Consider the following 8,066-nt stretch of genomic DNA (forward strand, 5'->3'; position numbering starts at 1 on the left):
CAGGTCTTCGGTGGCATGTCCTTCTGTCCCTCCGGGTCTTTGGAGGCACTGAAGGACCTGCTGCCGAAGACCCGGAGCAAGTGAAGGACCCGCCGCCGAAGTGCCACCGAAGGCTCGGAGTGCTGCCGGGTCAGTAAAAATTCACACGGGAGCCTCCCCAGCCGAGAGCTCAGGCGGGATGGACAGAACGGTCCCACATCCTGTCCTTCCCGCCTGAGCTTCCCCATTCCTTTAACAACAGGTTCTAAACTGGCTTCAAAATTTAACAATCGGTTCGTGCGAACCGGTGCGAACCGGCTCCAGCTCACCACTGTATACCTGCCTACTGTATTTTTATACCTGCCTACTGTATTTTTCACTCCATACATCTGATGAAGTGGGTTATAGCCCATGAAAGCTTATGCCCAGATACATTTGTTAGTCTCTACAGTCCCACACGGACTCCTCGTTTTTAATATCAGTGTGTCCATGTGCACATAGATGATTGCTTGGTAAGTTACACCTGCATATGAACTTTTTATTGTTTTTACTTTATATTTTCTCTGTACTGCTTTTGGTCTGAATAAATACTACAGAAAGCTGGCTGGTCACTGGCTAACCCTGTCATTGCCCGTGAGAGAACAGGACTGCAGTTACTGAGCTAAAGTCAGACCTGCTGAGATAATCACTGTGAGGGTATGTCTACATTACGGAATAAGGTCGAATTTATAGAAGTCGGTTTTTTAGAAATCGGTTTTATATATTCGAGTGTGTGTGTCCCCACAGAAAATGCTCTAAGTGCATTAAATGCATTAACTCGGCGGAGCGCTTCCACAGTACCGAGGCTAGAGTCGACTTCCGGAGCGTTGCACTGTGGGTAGCTATCCCACAGTTCCCGCAGTCTCCGCTGCCCATTGGAATTCTGGGTTGAGATCCCAATGCCTGATGGGGCTAAAACATTGTCGCGGGTGGTTCTGGGTACATATCGTCAGGCCCCCGTTCCCTCCCTCCCTCCGTGAAAGCAAGGGCAGACAATCATTTTGCGCCTTTTTTCCTGAGTTACCTGTGCAGACGCCATACCACTGCAAGCATGGAGCCCGCTCAGGTAACCGTCACCCTATGTCTCCTGGGTGCTGGCAGACGCGGTACGGCATTGCTACACAGTAGCAGCAACCCCTTGCCTTGTGGCAGCAGAGGGTACAATACGACTGGTAGCCGTCATCGTCATGTCCGAGATGCTCCTGGCCACGTCGGCTGGGAGCGCCTGGGCAGACATGGGCGCAGAGACTAAATTTGGAGTGACTTGACCAGGTCATTCTCTTTAGTCCTGCAGTCAGTCCTATTGAACCGTCTTATGGTGAGCGGGCAGGCGATACGGACTGCTAGCAGTCGTACTGTACCATCTTCTGCCGAGCAGCCATGAGATGTGGATGGCATGCAGTCCTTCTGCACTGTCTGCTGCCAGCCAAAGATGTAAAAGATAGATGGAGTGGATCATAACAAGAAATAGACCAGATTTGTTTTGTATTCATTTGCCTCCTCCCCTGTCTAGGGGACTCATTCCTCTAGGTCACACTGCAGTCACTCACAGAGAAGGTGCAGCGAGGTAAATCTAGCCATGTATCAATCAGAGGCCAGGCTAACCTTCTTGTTCCAATAAGGACAATAACTTAGGTGCACCATTTCTTATTGGAACCCTCCGTGAAGTCCTGCCTGAAATACTCCTGGATGTAAAGCCACCCCCTTTGTTGATTTTAGCTCCCTGAAGCCAACCCTGTAAGCCGTGTCCTCAGTCGCCCCTCCCGGCGTCAGAGCAACGGCAAACAATCGGGCATCTGAGAGTGCTGTCCAGAGCAGTCACAATGGAGCACTCTGATGGGGCTAAAACATTGTCACGGGTGGTTCTGGGTACATATCGTCAGGCCCCCGTTCCCTCCCTCTCTCCGTGAAAGCAAGGGCAGACAATCATTTCGCGCCTTTTTTCCTGAGTTACCTGTGCAGACGCCATACCACGGCAAGCATGGAGCCCGCTCAGGTAACCATCACCCTATGTCTCCTGGGTGCTGGCAGACGCGGTACGGCTTTGCTGCACAGTAGCAGCAACCCATTGCCTTCTGGCAGCAGACGGTGCAATACGACTGGTAGTCGTCCTCGTCGTGTCCGAGGTGCTCCTGGCCACGTCGGCTGGAAGCGCCTGGGCAGACATGGGCGCAGGGACTAAATTTGGAGTGACTTGACCAGGTCATTCTCTTTAGTCCTGCAGTCAGTCCTATTGAACCGTCTTATGGTGAGCGGGCAGGCAATACGGACTGCTAGCAGTCGTACTGTACCATCTTCTGCCAGGCAGGCAAGAGATGAGAATGGCTAGCAGTCGTACTGTACCATCTTCTGCCGAGCAGCCATGAGATGTGGATGGCATGCAGTCCTTCTGCACCGTCTGCTGCCAGCCAAAGATGTAAAAGATAGATGGAGTGGGTCAAAACAAGAAATAGACCAGATTTGTTTTGTACTCATTTGCCTCCTCCCCTGTCTAGGGGACTCATTCCTCTAGGTCACACTGCAGTCACTCACAGAGAAGGTGCAGCGAGGTAAATCTAGCCATGTATCAATCAGAGGCCAGGCTAACCTCCTTGTTCCAATAAGAACGATAACTTAGGTGCACCATTTCTTATTGGAACCCTCCGTGAAGTCCTGCCTGAAATACTCCTTGATGTACAGGCACCCCCTTTGTTGATTTTAGCTCCCTGAAGTCAACCCTGTAAGCCGTGTCGTCAGTCGCCCCTCCCTCTGTCAGAGCAACGGCAGACAATCGTTCTGCGCCTTTTTTTCTGTGCGGACGCCATACCAAGGCAAGAATGGAGATCGCTCAGCTCACTTTGGCAATTAGGAGCACATTAAACACCACACGCATTTTCCAGCAGTATATGCAGCACCAGAACATGGCAAAGCAATACCGCACGAGGAGGCGACGTCAGCGCGGTCACGTGAGTGATCAGGGCATGGACACAGATTTCTCTGAAAGCATGGGCCCTGCCAATGCATGCATCATGGTGCTAATGGGGCAGGTTCATGCTGTGGAACGCCGATTCTGGGCTCGGGAAACAAGCACAGACTGGTGGGACCGCATAGTGTTGCAGGTCTGGGACGATTCCCAGTGGCTGCGAAACTTTCGCATGCGTAAGGGCACTTTCATGGAACTTTGTGACTTGCTTTCCCCTGCCCTGAGGCGCATGAATACCAAGATGAGAGCAGCCCTCACAGTTGAGAAGCGAGTGGCGATAGCCCTGTGGAAGCTTGGAACGCCAGACAGCTACCGGTCAGTTGGGAATCAATTTGGAGTGGGCAAATCTACTGTGGGGGCTGCTGTGATGCAAGTAGCCCAAGCAATCAAAGATCTGCTGATATCAAGGGTAGTGACTCTGGGAAATGTGCAGGTCATAGTGGATGGCTTTGCTGCAATGGGATTCCCGAACTGTGGTGGGGCTATAGACGGAACCCATATCCCTATCTTGGCACCGGAGCACCAAGCCGCCGAGTACATAAACCGCAAGGGGTACTTTTCAATAGTGCTGCAAGCTCTGGTGGATCACAAGGGACGTTTCACCAACATCAGCGTGGGATGGCCGGGAAAGGTACATGACGCTCGCATCTTCAGGAACTCTGGTCTGTTTCAAAAGCTGCAGGAAGGGACTTTATTCCCAGACCAGAAAATAACTGTTGGGGATGTTGAAATGCCTATAGTTATCCTTGGGGACCCAGCCTACCCCTTAATGCCATGGCTCATGAAGCCGTACACAGGCAGCCTGGACAGTGGTCAGGAGCTGTTCAACTACAGGCTGAGCAAGTGCCAAATGGTGGTAGAATGTGCATTTGGACATTTAAAGGCGCGCTGGCGCAGTTTACTGAGTCGCTTAGACCTCAGCGAAACCAATATTCCCACTGTTATTACTGCTTGCTGTGCGCTCCACAATATCTGTGAGAGTAAGGGGGAGACGTTTATGGCGGGGTGGGAGGTTGAGGCAAATCGCCTGGCTGCTGGTTACGCGCAGCCAGACACCAGGGCAGTTAGAAGAGCACAGGAGGGCACGGTACGCATCATAGAAGCTTTGAAAACCAGTTTCATGACTGGCCAGGCTACGGTGTGAAAGTTCTGTTTGTTTCTCCTTGATGAAACCCCCCGCCCCTTGGTTCACTCTACTTCCCTGTAAGCTAACCACCCGCCCCTCCTCCCTTCAATCACCGCTTGCAGAGGCAATAAAGTCATTGTTGCTTCACATTCATGCATTCTTTATTCATTCATCACACAAATAGGGGGATGACTACCAAGGTAGCCCAGGAGGGGTGGTGGAGGAGGGAAGGAAAATGCCACACAGCACTTTAAGCACAGCACTTTAAAAGTTTACAACTTTAAAATTTATTGAATGACAGCCTTCTTTTTTTTGGGCAATCCTCTGTGGTGGAGTGGCTGGTTGGCCGGAGGCCCCCCCACCGCGTTCTTGGGCGTCTGGGTGTGGAAGCTATGGAACTTGGGGAGGAGGGCGGTAGGTTACAGAGGGGCTGCAGTGGCAGTCTGTACTCCAGCTGCCTTTGCTGCAGCTCAACCATACACTGGAGCATACTGGTTTGGTCCTGCAGCAGCCTCAGCATTGAATCCTGCCTCCTCTCATCACGCTGCCGCCACATTTGAGCTTCAGCCCTGTCTTCAGCCCGCCACTTACTCTCTTCAGCCCACCACTTACTCTCTTCAGCCCGCCACCTCTCCTCCCAGTCATTTTGTGCTTTCCTGCACTCTGACATTATTTGCCTCCACGCATTCGTCTGTGCTCTGTCAGTGTGGGAGGACAGCATGAGCTCGGAGAACATTTCATCGTGAGTGCGTTTTTTTTTCTTTCTAAGCTTCACTAGCCTCTGGGAAGGAGAAGATCCTGTGATCATTGAAACACATGCAGCTGGTGGAGAAAAAAAAAGGGACAGCGGTATTTAAAAAGACACATTTTATAAAACAGTGGCTACACTCTTTCAGGGTAAACCTTGCTGTTAACATTACATACATAGCACATGTGCTTTCGTTACAAGGTCGCATTTTGCCTCCTCCCACTGCGTGACTACCCCCTCAACCTTCCCCCCTCCCTGTGGCTAACAGTGGGGAACATTTCTGTTTAGCCACAGGCAAACAGCCCAGCAGGAATGGGCTCCACTGAGTGTCCCCTGAAGAAAAGCACTCTATTTCAACCAGGTGACCATGAATTAGATCTCACTCTCCTGAGGATAACACAGAGAGATAAAGAACGGATGTTGTTTGAATGCTAGCAAACATACACTGCAATGCTTTGTTCTACAATGATTCCCGAGTACGTGTTACTGGCCTGGAGTGGTAAAGTGTCCTACCATGAAGGACGCAATAAGGCTGCCCTCCCCAGAAACCTTTTGCAAAGGCTTTAGGACTACATCTAGGAGAACCGCAAATGCCAGGGCAAAGTAATCCTTTCACATGCTTGCTTTTAAACCATGTATAGTATTTTAAAAGGTACACTCACCAGAGGTCCCTTCTCCGCCTGCTGGGTCCAGGAGGCAGCCTTGGGTGGGTTCGGGGGGTACTGGCTCCAGGTCTAGGGTGAGAAACAGTTCCTGGCTGTCGGGAAAAACGGTTTCTCCGCTTGCTTGCTGTGAGCTATCTACAACCTCCTCATCATCATCATCTTCTTCGTCCCCAAAACCTGCTTCCGTATTGCCTCCATCTCCATTGAAGGAGTCAAACAACACGGCTGGGGTAGTGGTGGCTGAACCCCCTAAAATGGCATGCAGCTCATCATAGAAGCGGCATGTTTGGGGCTCTGACCCAGAGCGGCTGTTCGCCTCTCTGGTTTTCTGGTAGGCTTGCCTCAGCTCCTTCAGTTTCACGCGGCACTGCTTCGGGTCCCTGTTGTGGCCTCTGTCCATCATGCCCTGGGAGATTTTCACAAAGGTTTTGGCATTTCGAAAACTGGAACGGAGTTCTGATAGCACGGATTCCTCTCCCCAAACAGCGATCAGATCCCGTACCTCCCGTTCAGTCCATGCTGGAGCTCTTTTGCAATTCTGGGACTCCATCATGGTCACCTGTGCTGATGAGCTCTGCATGGTCACCTGCAGCTTGCCACGCTGGCCAAACAGGAAATGAGATTCAAAAGTTCGCGGTTCTTTTCCTGTCTACCTGGCCAGTGCATCTGAGTTGAGAGTGCTGTCCAGAGCAGTCATAATGGAGCACTCTGGGATAGCTCCCGGAGGCCAATACCATCGAATTGTGTCCACAGTACCCCAAATTCGAGCCGGCAACATCGATTTAAGCGCTAATCCACTTGTCAGGGGTGGAGTAAGGAAATCGATTTTAAGAGCCCTTTAAGTCGAAATAAAGGGCTTCATTGTGTGGACGGGTGCAGGTTTACATCGATTTAACGCTGCTAAATTCGACCTAAAGCCCTAGTGTAGACCAGGGCTTAAATGCAGGAATCTACAGCCTGAAGCTCAGTTCTAGAGGGAGGGAGTCACAGTTTTCTGCCTGGAGAAGGTTGACATAGGGCTTAGAACAAAGTCTTGTGCCCTCAAGGATGCCCAATGGGGTCAGAGGTGCAGTTACCTTGGGAACCTTGACAATTGCTTCATACCATGCTAATGTACTGATGTTATCACATACTTCATACCAGTACAGACAGCGACATGAGTTCATAACCTCACACTGATGTGATGCTACAACATTAGTGCATAACTTCATGCCGAAACAAGATGAAGTGACAGTGTTACTGCATAACATCATGATGTGTCTGTGCAGATCAGTAATGTTAGTGCATCTCCTCACACTATACTGATACGGCATGACTGTGTTGTCACATAACCTCCCTGATGCAGCCCAACATGACTGCGTTTTCCCATAAACTCATGAAGTGTCCATGCAACATGATATTTATTTATTTACATTTTGAATAAGTAATAAATATGCCTATCCAAGACTGCGTGCACTGTAACATAATTAATCATACAATAAATATAATTAAATGAAACCTGAGAAGCGTTAAAATCAGTTCCATAGGAACATAGCCAGCCAGCCAGGTGCCTATCCCCTTCATCATCTAGGACAGAGGTTCTCAAACTGTGGTCCGCGGACCACCAGTGGGCCACAAGCTCTATTCAAGTGGTCCGTAGATAGTTCCCTCTAAGGTGCACGCCTGGGCGGCCGCCCACAACAGAATGAAAGGCCACCCACCTCATTAGTGGAGCCCCGCAGGCATGACTCCACTAATTAGGTGCCTGGACCCTGGAGAAGATGCACCTGTAAGGTGAGGTGGTGGCCTTGGGGGGAAATAGGGGTAGGTGGGAGGGGGCAGTGGGGTGAACAGAGTTGGGGGGGTAGAAATTTGGGATGTGCAGGGCTGCGGCGGCCACAGAAAGAGGCAACTTTCCCCAGCTCCAGGGGCTGCTGCAGCCGGGTAGGGGAGAAGATGCACCTGTAAGGTGAGGTGGTGGCCTTGGGGGGAAATAGGGGTAGGTGGGAGGGGGCAGTGGGGTGAACAGAGTTGGGGGGGTAGAAATTTGGGATGTGCAGGGCTGCGGCGGCCACAGAAAGAGGCAACTTTCCCCAGCTCCAGGGGCTGCTGCAGCCAGGGAGAGAGCGAGAGACCCCCCCCCCTCCTTCCCAGCCCCAGCTCAGGGGCTGCCACAGCAGGGGAGAGAGGGCACATCCATCACATTAGAAAGGTAAGACTACTGATATTAAAATATGAGTTGTGTGCTTTTATTTGTAGAACAAAAAAACATTAATTATTATTAAGGGTTTTTTAATATAGCGCTTTTATCCAAAGCACTTTATAGGAGTTAGCTAACGGTACAAACAACATTTGGAAAGATCATTAAGTGGTCCGCCGAGACCCTCAGCAATTTTCAAGTGGTCCACAAATAAAACATTTGAGAACCACTGATCTAGGAAATTAGGGCCCGATCCTCAAAAGTATTTAGGTGCTTGACTCCCATTGATTTCAGTGGGCCTTAGGTGCCCAAATACCTTTGAAGATCTGGGCCTTAATTAGTGCATGATCATCCAGATTCAGCAAGAT

Source organism: Lepidochelys kempii, chromosome 4, assembly GCF_965140265.1.
Source record: "Lepidochelys kempii isolate rLepKem1 chromosome 4, rLepKem1.hap2, whole genome shotgun sequence".
Lineage (NCBI taxonomy): Eukaryota > Metazoa > Chordata > Testudines > Cheloniidae > Lepidochelys > Lepidochelys kempii.